The 15,409-nt window shown below is 47.0% G+C and overlaps 2 long non-coding RNA genes across 2 annotated transcripts; one reads left to right on the top strand and one right to left on the bottom strand.

Moving 5' to 3' along the window:
* Positions 1-6,904: 6,904 nt before the first annotated feature.
* LOC146788626 (uncharacterized) lies at positions 6,905-8,587 on the bottom strand. The gene is made up of 5 exons (XR_014970580.1): positions 8,384-8,587; positions 8,101-8,250; positions 7,919-8,006; positions 7,775-7,804; positions 6,905-7,422 (listed from the first exon to the last, which is right to left on the bottom strand). It is a non-coding gene; the product is annotated as an uncharacterized LOC146788626 (long non-coding RNA).
* A 129-nt stretch (positions 8,588-8,716) lies between these two features.
* Positions 8,717-11,331, top strand: LOC146788625 (uncharacterized). Its single transcript, XR_014970579.1, has 5 exons — positions 8,717-8,761; positions 8,895-9,030; positions 9,125-9,212; positions 9,327-9,356; positions 9,709-11,331. It is a non-coding gene; the product is annotated as an uncharacterized LOC146788625 (long non-coding RNA).
* The last annotated feature ends 4,078 nt before the right edge of the window (positions 11,332-15,409 follow it).

The following is a 15,409-nucleotide window of genomic DNA, read 5'->3' as shown; positions in this document are numbered from 1 at the left end:
TGATTGTCATGTGCACTGAGGTATGATTGTCATGCGCACTGAGGTATGATTGTCATGTGACTGAGGTATGATTGTCATGCGCACTGAGGTATGGTTGTCATGATCACTGAGGTATGATTGTCATGCGCACTGAGGTATGGTTGTCATGATCACTGAGGTATGATTGTCATGTGCACTGAGGTATGATTGTCATGCGCACTGAGGTATGATTGTCATGCGCACTGAGGTATGATTGTCATGCGCACTGAGGTATGATTGTCATGCGCACTGAGGTATGATTGTCATGCGCACTGAGGTATGATTGTCATGCGCACTGAGGTATGATTGTCATGTTCACTGAGGTGGGATCTAGAAACCACACAGTAGCTTTTGAGTGCCTTGCCTGGAGATCAGCATAAGGCAGGGGAAGCACGCACTCCAGAGACACGCAGGAGACTTCCCGTCCAAACACGCATCGTACATCTGGCCCTTAATACCTTTTTTTGTTCCGTTTATAAGGTCAAGTGCATATTAATCCTCAATTCATGTTTGATACTGATGATATGCCAGCGCAATTTTTGGAAAATATAAAGCTCCACACCTTCCCGCTCCCCATGCCACCCCCCATCATATCAACCAAGCCACACCTCCGCTAATTGGGACATTGCATGGGGTGGAGTAACTGGCAATCCAGAGATAAAATCTGCTAAGTAACAACACAGTGTAATGTATCAGCATAAGTAATGTCCAGAGTGCGGCAACCTCCCTTCCCTAATGAAAATATCAGGTGATGCATTTCCTGATCCTGCATGGGATCTGTTGTCTCCCTTACTTGGGATCAATATTTTTACTGCAGGGGAAAGTGTGGTTCATATACCCTTGCACTGTCATAGGCCATTGCGATGAATGACCAGGGCACTGCCACAAAGGGGGTACAAGCTCGAGCCCGGTGGCTAACACAAACAGCCTCGGATAGAACAGTGCCTGTCCAGAAAGGCCCATTCGAGGATGCCTGTACGTCTGAAAGAAGTCTGATGTGCGGCTGCTACGCACAAAGTAAAGAAGGCTCGTGTGAGGCTGGTGCAGTGTGAACCCTGCGTCTAACAAGGCACCAAAAGCTGCTCTGCTTTTCTGCAACAGACTTACTCACCCGTACGTAACCACAAGCATCGAATTCCAAAGCAAGACTAAATGCTCTTCGGCTTTCACAGTCCAAATGTGGAAAAGATGCACACTTTACAGCAGTCATCTAATAAGAAAACGGGTGCAGGTCCCTATACAAGAACAGGCAGTAGAGTATGGGGCGTGCCCCATGTTCATGTTTTTTTTTTTTAAAGATGTGATAGAACAAAACATCAGGGGGCATATTCTCAAGAACGTGTGATAACGTGCCAAATGGCCGCATTGAGATCAACGCCATGCCGCAAAAATGCGAAACATGAACGCTGTGAAAAAACTGCCAAAACCAGCCACAGGCCAGCAAATCCAACACATCTGGCGGGAAAATGCACGATAAAAGCAGAGCAAGAAAAACACACCAGAAACAAGGGTGCACCCTGACCCAGCGCAGAGGCCAACGTGAACCCCACAACCACCACAGACCACCAGCAAGGAACAACGGGGACGGCCGAGGAGAAGAGGGAGAGGAAGACTATGTGCAGTCCGCAGCAAAACTAGATCAGCATCACGGAGGTGACAGAACACTACCATCAACTGACCCACAAGTAGACCACCTGGAATGAAGTCGGAGTGCCAAGGAGGCCAATCAAGGAGACCAAGAGGCGGTGGCATGTTGTTACACCTAAATCAGGCACAAACTCGCAGCAAACAGGAAGGCAGCAACGGCGACAGGAGGTGGCAGTCCTACGCCACAGGAGGAGCTGGAGGAAACCTAGGCCACAGTCATCAGTGTGGAGACGGTGCAAGGAGTAGGGAGTACGGACACAGGAAAGAGGACCGGACACAACATCAACAGTGTGAGTAACGACCAGGGACTGGGGGGACAGGGAGAGATGGGCACAATGGCACACATGCACAATGAGGTGTAGCACCCTGCACACCCACAATTACCCTGGATCATGTCCCTGATCCCCTTGGCACACTGCAGCACACCCACATAGCAAGAACAGCACACCCACATTGACGGCAACGTGGTACAATGCGCAAAGCCGACACTGCAGAACAGAGGACACAACTGGCTCCGCACACGCACAGAAACATGCCTACTACATCTGACAGAGCAGGAAACTGTGAAATGGAAAAATAAGCGTACGACCTCACATCCATCATGTAGTTCAAATGTACACTGTCCCGCAGCAGTACTCAGCACCTCCCAAACAGTCACAATGTACATTGTCGAACAGTCTGCAGGTAAACCAGAACAATGCAGCAACAAACATGTCAACACAATGTCAACATGCATCTCCCCTTCACATTGCAGAGGGGCACACAACTCCTCCAGCAGAGCACAGAAGACAACACATCTGTGATGCCGGAGAGGACCACCACACCTTCGACACCGACGCCGTACAACAGCCCATGGACATCCCACGCAACCCACCACCAGGACCAGGGTAGGCAAGCTACTCAGAGGAGAACCCAGCCCCTGCAACAGACCACACAGCAGGAAGCACCCGCAAGCACAGCTGGCTCACAACACTTCACCCACCCACACATGGCACCCCAATGCCATGTGTCAGCACGCCAAAAGGAGGTTGCCGAACAGGTGTGGGTGGGCTCCGAACCCATGGAAGGCGAACTACATCACATACGTTGTTGTCTATTACCCTTCAGGGACCACCTACACCCCACAAAGGAGACCCACACTGCCATAGACACATGCAGATGCACATTCCCAGTACAGAACCTCGTCCAGGGGCACGCAAATAGCAGTCACACACCCACGTTGGCTCTGCGTACGACGTCTCAGGCTACTCCCCTTACAAACTGAGTGGGTGTCGACAAAGCTACATGTCAAAGCTCTAACCCTCTGGCTGTCTGCTGTACACAGCACAATGCAATGTCGTAGGGCCCAGGGCCCTCCTGCATACAAGAAGACCACAGGGATACACACAGATATCATGATGAACTGGCTACGGGCACGTGCACCCGGCCCCTTTATTGGCATGGCCACATGTACCGTGATGCCTGTGCTGGATGTGTCTGGGGGTGAGTGTAAGCCAGCCCGCACGGAGTGCTTGGTGCTGGCAACAACTTGAACAGTGGACACCAGTGCAATGAAAACAGAAAACACCTGCATAACAGAGTCAACTGCTGAGCAACATGGAGCCGGAGCAAGGACAGAGGTCACCCAACATACAAACAGAAGTGTCTGTGAGTTGCAGTGCACTGGAGTTGGGGCATTAGAGATGAGCGCGCTCATGTGAAGGAAACGTCTTGGATTGTGTCTCTTCGAGATATTCCTGATGCAGATGCAGATGCAGATGCAGATGCAGTGGGGTGTGTTAGACCTGCATCATCTTCCTCATCAATGTCTCAGGGCCCCCACACAGTTTGAGGTGACATAGCTGTGCAATCTCTCCACAGCACAAAACTCAATCAGTAACAGACAATGGCTTGCGGTGCACTGAGTTAGTGGCCCCTGGAGTGCTGAGCAGGGTATCAGGCCGATGATGGTATCCAGGACAGGTGTGAGGGACTTTGATGCGGTTGGCTGTGAGACTCCTCCGACTCTGGCGGGTGTTGGTTGGGGGGGTACCAGAGGCCAACAGGTGCAGCACAGCCAGCAGCTTGGTGTGGGGTAGGATGTTGGTTGTTTGCTGTGTTGGTGCCGTCGGCATGTTGGGTGATGATGGTCAGGATGTGTAGGAAGGTTGTCCTTTTGAGCCTGTGGTGGACGGTGACATTGTCAGATGTTGGGTCTGTGCAGCTGGTGCGTTTCCTGGGGGTCCGCTGCCTTTGTCTACGCTGCCTCTGTGGTGGTCCGGGGGGGATGTTCTGGGTGGGGATTGAGGTCCTGGGTGTGGTGGCGGTGTATATTGTCGCCCTATTGGGGCTCCGAGCTGCATGTTCAGTGGCTCGGGGGCATCTGTTGTTCTTCATGTTTGGGTGTGGGCTGTGCTCCCGTGACTGCTGCAGGTTGTCGTCCGACTTTACACCAGGTCAGAGCAGGTGTTAGTTTCCTACTGCTAACGTGCGTTATCGCATGTTTTGTTATCTTATCGCCGATCTGGCTGATCGGGATGTATGACGTTACAACGCACACTTTTACAACGCATGCACTTACAACGCATTTTTTACAACGCATAATCCATTACAACGCATGACATTACAACGCATGACACTACAACGCATTTTTAAAAAATACCTTTACAACGCATTGCCATTACAACGCATACTACCTTTACAACGCATACCATTACAACGCATTATATTAAATTACATTTAAGGTAAGTATTAGATAGTATAGGGGTAAAAATTACTATTCTAACTCCAGGGGGTGCAACAGTAGGGTAAGTGTTGGATAGTATAGGGGTAAAAATTAATATTCTAACTCCAGGGGGTGCAACAGTAGGGTAAGTGTTGGATAGTATAGGGGTAAAAATTACTATTCTAACTCCAGGGGGTGCATCAGTAGGGTAAGTGTTGGATAGTATAGGGGTAAAAATTACTATTCTAACTCCAGGGGGTGCATCAGTAGGGTAAGTGTTGGATAGTATAGGGGTAAAAATTACTATTCTAACTCCAGGGGGTGCATCAGTAGGGTAAGTGTTGGATAGTATAGGGGTAAAAATTACTATTCTAACTCCAGGGGGTGCATCAGTAGGGTAAGTGTTGGATAGTATAGGGGTAAAAATTACTATTCTAACTCCAGGGTGTGCATCAGTAGGGTAAGTGTTGGATAGTATAGGGGTAAAAATTACTATTCTAGCTCCAGGGGGTGCATCAGTAGGGTAAGTGTTGGATAGTATAGGGGTAAAAATTACTATTCTAACTCCAGGGGGTGCATCAGTAGGGTAAGTGTTGGATAGTATAGGGGTAAAAATTACTATTCTAACTCCAGGGGGTGCATCAGTAGGGTAAGTGTTGGATAGTATAGGGGTAAAAATTACTATTCTAACTCCAGGGGGTGCATCAGTAGGGTAAGTGTTGGATAGTATAGGGGTAAAAATTACTATTCTAACTCCAGGGGGTGCAACAGTAGGGTAAGTGTTGGATAGTATAGGGGTAAAAATTACTATTCTAACTCCAGGGGGTGCATCAGTAGGGTAAGTGTTGGATAGTATAGGGGTAAAAATTACTATTCTAACTCCAGGGGGTGCATCAGTAGGGTAAGTGTTGGATAGTATAGGGGTAAAAATTACTATTCTAACTCCAGGGGGTGCATCAGTAGGGTAAGTGTTGGATAGTATAGGGGTAAAAATTACTATTCTAACTCCAGGGGGTGCATCAGTAGGGTAAGTGTTGGATAGTATAGGGGTAAAAATTACTATTCTAACTCCAGGGGGTGCATCAGTAGGGTAAGTGTTGGATAGTATAGGGGTAAAAATTACTATTCTAACTCCAGGGGGTGCAACAGTAGGGTAAGTGTTGGATAGTGTAGTGTAATATTATGCGTTGTAATGGTATGCGTTGTAATGGTAGTATGCGTTGTAATGGAATGCGTTGTAAAGGTAGTTTTTAAAAATGCGTTGTAGTGTCATGCGTTGTAATGTCATGCGTTGTAATGGATTATGCGTTGTAAAAAATGCGTTGTAAAGGTAGTGCTTTGTAAAAGTTGCGTTGTAAAGGTTGTTCCCCGGCTGATCGTTGTGAATGTTGTGGGGTGGTGTTGTCGTGGCGTTTTGCTCGGGAACGCCTACTCTGCATCTCATTAGCGATAGTTGTCGGGGTGATCTGTGGCGATGTTTTTTGCGGATGCTATCGTCGGAAAACTGGTGCTACGGGCTGTTAGCACCAGCTTGTGAATATGGTGATGAATTTATTTCGACTTTGGCTGCACTAAAGTGCCGTTAACTCGGTGATAGCTCATTGAGAATATGGCCTCAGGGGTAGTGGTGGGCGGCAGGGGCAAACTCGGCCATGTGGCGGAATCAGAGTTTTTGATGAACTCTAAGCTTCCAGCAGAGCGCGGAGTTGGCAAAAACTCTGCAAACTCTGCTGGCGGAGCGGAGCTCACTACCCACCGCTAGCTGGGACCCGGGACCTTGCTAGCAAAAGCAGATATAGAATCTGCCTTTCGGCTGCTTCTGGTTCACCCTGAGGATTTTCATTTATTGAGCTTCCAATTTGAGGGTGCGTTCTACTTTGGCTAGTGTATCCCCATGGGCTGCTCAGTCTCCTGTGCCTACTTTGAGAGGTTTAGTGCCTTCTTGGAATGGGTATTTAGAAGGAGATCAGGACACCACTGGGCACTTCATTATTTGGATGACTTCCTGTTCTTGGGTGCGCCTGAAACAGAGGAACGTGGGAGGGCTTTGCAGTGCTTCCAGGAATTGATGGGTGTATTCGGGGTACCACTTGCGCAAGCCAGGACCTGTGGACCGGCAACCACAATGGAATTCCTGGGGATAGAATTACTGGAGCACCAATGGCAGCTTGGTGCCCCAGTCCACCAGGCCTCGTGGCGGCCAGTTTAGCACCTAGCACAAGGCGTGCCCACGAGGGGGCATATTGCGCATATCACAGGTTCCAGGAAGTACAAGGGTGGGCGGATGGTTTTCACCTGAGCCAGTAATCTCATTCCTAGGGTACCTGAGAGGGGAAGGGAGACCTGTGTCCTATGGCAAGTGACATATTGTGGCAATTTCATTTTTTGCAAAGATGCTTGGTTGCACGGATGGGACCAACGCATTCCTGGTGGAAAGGGCACTGAAGGGCTGGCAGAGCTTAGAGGGGTGTATCTAGACTAGACTCCAGGCACCCCATAGACACAGAGAACTGCCTTGACAGGGTATGTAGACCATCCGATGAAGTTCAGCTTTTTAGGGCAGCGTTCTCCCTTGCATTTTAAGGGGCATTGAGGTTAAGGGAGCTAGTAGCAAAGCAAAAAACAAAACTGAACAGAACAGATATGAAGGGTGGGCTACAATGAACAGACGTTCGATGGCCAATCGGCTCCCTGCAGGTCACTATTACCCATTACCCATTCCAATACTGTAAAAAATTTAGAAAGGGGTATTCAATAGTTAGGAAGAAATGGCGCTCTGCAGGTAGACGTGGGTAATAAGAGCTCAGATGTCTGTTATGGTGCAAACAGGGAGGGGAGACCCCAGAAACCCACCAAATCGTATAGGAAAAACCTACAACCAAACAATGAGAACAATCCTGTGCACACATATAGTTAATCAAATCAAAGTTGACATGAGTAAGTACAAAATTGACAAAAGAAGCATCCGCATATGGACTAGTGATTCTGTTTAATGGGCGTAACCAGCCGACACGTGTTTCGTCATGGGAAGAGTAGACCACGACTCTTCAGGGCTGGAAAGGATACAAAAACATTACATACTAAGACATATGCCACAAAAGCAATAGTTGCAAAATTGTGACATAGACCAAATCGTAAATGTCACGCCTATATGGGGCCAAAAGGAAAAGAGAACACCACTATTTCAAGAGGGTGCTGACGTACTGTTGAAAGCAAAAGTATAGAGTAAACCTGCACCACCAATCGGTGAAAAGACACGAAGAAAGGGAAGAAAGGAAGAAAAGAACAAAGTTAATGCCAATGCACAGCCGAAATGCACCAGAGCACGAGGTCACTGAAAAAAATCTAGTAAAAGTGCAAAGACGAGAATCACGGTGAGTGCGGAGCCAAAAATTACATCCATACCTGTAGCTATAGCCAAAAGGACAGTGGATGCTGAAAAAAGAAAAAATATATAGCGAAAAATAATTAAAAGGCTGCGTGTATAAAAAAGCGAAAACAGTAATCCCAACCTGTCGTCATTGAACAAGGTGTACAAGAAAAACTTACCCCTCAACCGGTGATAATTCCAACCCGGCTGGGTAGCGCGCTAGGTGTGAACGGTAGGTCAGTCAAGTTGGGCAAATCGGTTAAATCTCTGTAGAGATGGAAATAATATCACCAAATGTGAGTGGCCAAAAAATCCATGTGTAATGCGTAGGCAAAACCTATAGTGCATGAAAAGCTCATACCTCCAAAATTCAGCCAAAGTAGTCCTCAAGATGCCATCCGCCAGTAACGTGCAAACCAGTAAAAAAGCAACGTATTCTTTAAATCTTGGCTCCAGCCCGTGAGTGTCGGGCAAAAGTTTCAACACGAGAAAGTCTATGCGACCAACATATCTGTAATAAAACAAGCACCGGAGCCCAAGTCAGGCAACGATAATGTATCCCACAATGCTCGTATTTAAAAAGACAAAGATACCGTGTGAGTATCAGTATCGGTACCGGAGAGACAATAAATTACAGGACTTACATGTTGAGAAGTGTATCACTTGTGTTTGCGGCTGCTCTCTGTAGTGAGTATCCTCTTTTCATTATATGACATACGACGGTCAAACGGCAGCAGGCTACACAACTTGCGTGGTGCTTTTGATTTGTAGCTTTTGTGGGACTCACTTAAATGCACGTACAATTAAGAGTAGACATGATATTCACTTTCTCTGGCACTTCGGTTACGATCAGTTCTAGTATGTTTCGGTCTGTTTTCTTCCGGTTCTACTTAGTATACGTATAGTAACGTTCTAGTGTTTGGGCATTTTCCCGACATTTAAGCACTTCCGGGTTACTGGTCTCGGATTCACTCGCACACCGAATGGATGCCGCCAGGACGTCTTGATACACTTCTCAACATGTAAGTACCGTAATTTATTGTCTCTCCGGTACCGATACTGATACTGACACGGTATCTTTGTCTTTTTAAATACGAGCATTGTGGGATACATTATCGTTGCCTGACTTGGGCTCCGGTGCTTGTTTTATTACAGATATGTTGGTCGTGTTGAAACTTTTGCCCGACACTCACGGGCTGGAGCCAAGATTTAAAGAATACGTTGCTTTTTTACTGGTTTGCACGTTACTGGCGGATGGCATCTTGAGGACTACTTTGGCTGAATTTTGGAGGTATGAGCTTTTCATGCACTATAGGTTTTGCCTACGCATTACACATGGATTTTTTGGCCGCTCACATTTGGTGATATTATTTCCATCTCTACAGAGATTTAACCGATTTGCCCAACTTGACTGACCTACCGTTCACACCTAGCGCGCTACCCAGCCGGGTTGGAATTATCACCGGTTGAGGGGTAAGTTTTTCTTGTACACCTTGTTCAATGACGACAGGTTGGGATTACTGTTTTCGCTTTTTTATACACGCAGCCTTTTAATTATTTTTCGCTATATATTTTTTCTTTTTTCAGCATCCACTGTCCTTTTGGCTATAGCTACAGGTATGGATGTAATTTTTGGCTCCGCACTCACAGTGATTCTCGTCTTTGCACTTTTACTAGATTTTTTTCTGTGACCTCGTGCTCTGGTGCATTTCGGCTGTGCATTGGCATTAACTTTGTTCTTTTCTTCCTTTCTTCCCTTTCTTCGTGTCTTTTCACCGATTGGTGGTGCAGGTTTACTCTATACTTTTGCTTTCAACAGTACGTCAGCACCCTCTTGAATTAGTGGTGTTCTCTTTTCCTTTTGGCCCCATATAGGCGTGACATTTACGATTTGGTCTATGTCACAATTTTGCAACTATTGCTTTTGTGGCATATGTCTTAGTATGTAATGTTTTTGTATCCTTTCCAGCCCTGAAGAGTCGTGATCTACTCTTCCCATGACGAAACACGTGTCGGCTGGTTACGCCCATTAAACAGAATCACTAGTCCATATGCGGATGCTTCTTTTGTCAATTTTGTACTTACTCAAGTCAACTTTGATTTGATTAACTATATGTGTGCACAGGATTGTTCTTACCCATTCTAATACTGACCAAATGGGTAGGGGGGTCACATACTGCTGCATCGAGCGCCAGGGACTGACTGTTGACCGCTGGGCAATCTAGAAGCTTTTATGGCCCACCAGGTGCAAGGGACGGTAGGGCCCCTTTTGGTACATGAGGGTGGGACACCACTCACAAGGTTCCAATTCACCAGGGTGCTCAGCAGGGCTCTGGTATCAGCAGGCTTGGATTCAGCAGACTATAGTTCCCATTCATTTCGGATTGGCGCAGCGACTGCTGTGGCAAGTGTGAGGTTGGCGGGACAGGCGGCGCAAACGATAGGCAGACGGATGTGACATTGAGCATGTTGTAAATATCCCCTGTCTTTTCTTGTGTAATTTTTCCATTCTTTACCATATTCTCCTGTCAACACAGGTGGAGGAGATGTTAAAGGTATAGAGCCGCTGGATAGCTCATTGCCTCCGGTCTACACTGGAGCAAGAGGCGTTACAGACGTGATGGTTTTGGACCACTCCTAAGTGAGGCGTGCAAAGAGTTTTTATTCTGCAGGTGACTACACATCACAAGCAATGTGCTTCCAGAGGCCATAATTATGTGATCCAATGTTGTCCCGAGGCTGAGTTGGAGAGGTGGTAAGTTGGTCAGAGCTATTAATGAGTCAGTGAAAGAGAAACAGTTGAACTGGTAGGTGGGTAAACTGTTCAGGACAGCCCATTTGTAAGCCATACCTCCTGGGTGCATCAAGGGGAACGGTTTCTATTACAGGATGGAGTGCACCTGTCTAAAGAAGGTAATGCAATGTTTATGAAAAATTTGCTGGCCTGCCTAGTCCAGCGTGCAATGTGTGTTGGGGGGGACAGATAGTCAGTAAACTATGCTGGCCTGTGGCGGGGGAAGTCAAAATTATGGGGACACTTCAGGTCCCTTCATGGCATCCTTTTTGTAATCAAATGTAACATCTGTTTCCTTGGACCCTCCAAAGGATGCTGCTAACAAGTCGAAAGGAAATGGCAGCGGCCCGGGGGCTTTCTAGGCAGTTGCTAACACGTGGCCTTTACCTATCAACCACCCACGCAGGTGCATTTGGACACAACATATCACTAGCCCTTTGGGGGACAACAACTGAGGTGTAGGGGGTACCAGCGGTACATATCCTAAGGGCAGCCGGGCCCCCTGCACAAGAACGTCCGAGGCGGGAGACCTCCCAGTATGAATGGGAGAGGGAAGGTGGGGCCATCCCATAAGGAGGGACCCCATCCTTTGGGACGGAGGAGGGGTAAAAAGAAGGGCCACAGAGCCAGTCTTGACCTCACTCTGAACAGTTATGGAGTCTTTTGTTGGTTTCACAGGAACAGACTAGTTATGGTTAGATTATTCCTATGTACTAGAGTCTCTGTTAAGGCTAGGTCTCACCTGTAAACAAGATGTCAATAATGTGGTTACTGTGCAAAATGTTATGATGAAAATGTTTTGTTCTATGAAAAATTATAAATCCGGCCAGAGGTCTAATGACCCCTAACCCAAACAGATAAGAAATGGCCTCATGACATTGTTTTGACATTCAGGTGGTAATGGTAAGTACTCACGGGGGATCGGCGACTCCCTGGCCATATGTGTCCCTGATTTCATGTTTTACTCAAGTTTATTTAATTAAGTGTTCGGTCTTTGAAAAAAACCATTAAACCGAGCCACATTTTTAGCAGCACATCAACATCCTAATAAACATTTTAAAAAATCATTAATAGAATTTTAAAACAGTTAGTCCTAGTTCTACATCTATAGGACAATTAATAAAAATTCTGTTAAAACTGGAAAAACTGTATCATAGTAAAAAAACACATGTGCAAAACAGCTCATTTCTTTAAAAGTTTTTTGTAATATTCCAGTAATTCTAAGAATCTGTTTGGGTCTCCACAGAATTTCGACCAATTTCCTTTAAATACAGATTTAAAAGTCTTACCCCCCTACAGACTAGGGGGATTGAGGGCGCGCCGCGCCAGGTGATTGCTGCTTCTCCAGTGATTCCATGTTTGACGTTAACCAAAGAGTCTATCAGGGAAACCTCCAAGGCAGAGGCTGTAGAGAGAATGAATCTGCTAGAGCGGATGGAAGGGTCTAGTTCTGCGTCTCCAGCTTTAATACGACAACTTTGGAACAAGTCACAGCGCTTTGTGCACCTCATGGAGTCAGAATGGCCCTTAGGCACTACAAAGACACATTGCAATTAAGTATCAGAGTTTTAGTAGTAGTTACAAATGTTTGTGCCACATTCTTTCACGCACATAATTCAGACTCCCTGGCAGTAAGAACCCCTATAAGGAGGAAATGTGTCTGCCCAATCACAGCGGTCAGACTAACCTGTTTTAAGATTGAAACTGTGACGCAGGACAGGATTGTGCCCTATGATTGCTTCTCCACAAAGAAAGGACTGCGTTCCATGGAATTTCTGTAAAGTAAGCCAAGCCGGGCTGCTGCAGAGCGCCTCATAGTCCCATCCATTTGGACTCTGAAAAAGTTTTCTCACGTGATATAATCCGATTATTTTATATAGAAATCAGGCTACACAACACCTACTACCAGAGTTACTATCTGTAGAACTCGCCTTTCATTTATTTCACCAGAGAATATGGGAAGCGTTATTAGGGACTCGAACTCCGGCCGTACAATTCTATTTCCTGCCCTGCGCAATCTATTTAGGTTTCTTACATTATTTTATTATTTTATTTTGCAGATTTATATTGCACATAGTCACCTAAGGGATAGATGCGCGTCACATGTAAACAATATTGTGACACAAAGACTTCCACAAAACTGCATTTCATAAGCGAATAAAGGGAGGGTGCAAACAAAATAGGTAAGTGGACGGGGCGGTGGGGGAGGAGTGTGGAAGGAGGAGGGAGGAAGGGTATGTGAAGGGAGAAGAAGAGGAGGTGGAGGGTGATGAGCTGGGGAAGATTGGGGGAGGAAAAGCCAGAGGAAAGGGTAGAAAGGGTGGTAGGGGAAGAACAAGAACCCAGGCCCCTGTAGTAACACCCTGGAGAAGACCCTCAGCGGCAAAGACAAGAATTTGCCAGCCATCGCCCCAGGTAGCATTCGACGCAAGAAGCACACAGCCCGCCCCAGAGTAAACATCCATGTGTTTGTGGGGATCACATGTGATGTGAGTAACAAGGTTGCCAGAGATACGGACCAAGAACATGACAGGACGGATGTTGTCAGGGGTGGGCGTGTCCAGTGTCACACGCTTCTTATATCTCCTGGTACAGTATGAAAACATAGCCCGACATAAAGAGATACATGCATGACGCAGGGCTCTTACAAAGATATATGAAGCCACGCAAAGCCACCCTGCATGGCTTTGAGTGTCCTCATAAATCATGAGTAAGGCGACACAGGGCAAATCACTGCGTCGCCGTACTCTGCACACGGGCGGCGTTCCATGGGCGTTGCAGTGGATTTTCCTGTGCCGCACCCATGGAGTTTGACCCTGCCCAGATTTGTAAGGCGATGTAAACCTGGGGAAGCATTCAATCTGTACGTCTCCCGAGGTGAGGTGTAACGAGGAGAAATATGTTTATTTCTCCTCGTTTATTCCTCTTTTCATTTGTGCTGCATACACTGCTGACTGGGCCTCTCCAACCCCCTCCCCTCTTTTCCTCCCAAACCTCCTTCATTCCTATGACTCCCCACATTCCTCCCCTCTCCATCCGCCCCGCCGCCTCGCTCCCCACCTATCTCCCCCTAACTATGTCCTTCATTCCTAACCTTCTTGCAACGCCAACAAAGACAACTCCTTTCACCTTTGATGCACCAACGCCTGCTCTCAACCACCACCTTTCCCCACCTCTGAACCCTGTACCCCAACTCCCCTCCCATTCCCCCACCTCTCCCTGCCTTCCACCGCCAATTGCACCCCCTCCTGTTTCCATCGAGCCACCCACCATGCCGTGCTCTGCCCTTCTCTCTCTGGAAAATAAGCTGGGCTCTCTAATCACCTCCATCTCCCAACTTGAAGCTACCATTTCACTTTTAAGCTCCAAGATTTCCACTTTTCCATACACCTCAATTCCTTTGGAAATAACTCACCTTCCCATGAGATGCACCTCGCCCCCACACCCCATAATAGCCAAGCATAACCTGTCGTCTGCAAACATCGCAAACTCACACAAGCCCTCGAACGCCACCCTTCTTCCACTTTCATCTCCAAGTAACCCTACTATCTACACTATTCCGACCATCTCCTCTGTCAGAACCACTCATCCACCTAAACCCTCCCGAGCACCCTCGTATACGTACAATATCCCTATCACCCCTCATAGCCCAAGTGCCCCTGTCACCAAAACAGTCTCGACAGAGCTGCGCTGTCTGCTACACAACTGCAGATCTGCAATAAACACAAACTTGAAATCTCCGATACCATCATCCTTCACAATATTGACATGCTCTTCCTCACAGAGACCTGGTTCAACGATACCTCTCACTCTATGTTTGATCTCCTATTACCCACAGGCTATTCTATATTTAGAAATGACAGAATTGACAAAGTTGGGGGAGGTGTTGCAGTTATCTTTAGAAACTCATCACTTCAACTTAAGGCTTCTCCTAACAGCTCCTGCCGCACTTTTGAATGCCTATCTCTTGAGCTTCAATTGCACCACCGCTCACCCCTCAGAATCCATGCCATTTACCGCCCGCCTGGTAGCGGTCCTTCGTTTATGGAGGAACTCACTGACTTCATCAGAGATCAATACTCCCAAAGTGACAATCAGATCTTCGTGGGTGACTTCAATCTCCACTGGGGCTCGCCTCAAGACTCTTCTGCGAATTTGCTGGCCACCTTCCTCTCTGCAAACGATCTTATCCAACACTGCACTGAAACAACACACTCTAAGGGCTCATCCCTGGACCTTGTTATTTCTAAAGCAGGCTTGCTGACCATCGCTACCCCTATTCATGTAGACTGGTCTGACCACCTCCTCATCCCATTCTCTCTTCACCTATCACACTCTATAACTCTCGGCCAACCTAAGAGGGCTACCTCCTTGTTCCGTTACACTAACATTTTTGACCCCGGTACCCTCTGTGAATCAGCTTTGCTATCACTTCCAAGGCTAGACCCGGACCTAGATGTCAACAAACTCACCTCCCAATGCCTTACAGTCCTTGCAGTCGAAATCAACAATGTCGCGCCTCTCCAAAGCAAAAAGAAAAGGCCCACTCCCTCAGATCCCTGGTTCAACAAATCCCTCTATGAAGAAAGGAAGTACCTAAGATTCCTGGAGAAACAATGCGCCCTCCACCGATAATTTGGCCACGCTTCGTTCAGCAAGATCCAAGTACCACAAGCACATCTTCCTTGGAAAAGCGTCGCACTTCAAATCCCTCCTCAACTCAGCCAAAAACAGACCCAAAAAACTATTCGATCTCATCAAGAACCCAAACTGCCCTCCCCCAACCTCCAAGTTGGAGGATTCTACAAAGAAAGCAGCGGAATTCGCTATTTTCTTTGACGAAAAAGTGAAATCATTTGTTTATTTATAAAGTTTT

The sequence above is a fragment of the Triturus cristatus genome, chromosome 11 (assembly GCF_964204655.1).
Source record: "Triturus cristatus chromosome 11, aTriCri1.1, whole genome shotgun sequence".
NCBI classification, from domain to species: Eukaryota; Metazoa; Chordata; class Amphibia; order Caudata; family Salamandridae; genus Triturus; species Triturus cristatus.
Note: the sequence above shows the minus strand (reverse complement) of the source record. Positions and strands in the feature narration are given on the sequence as shown.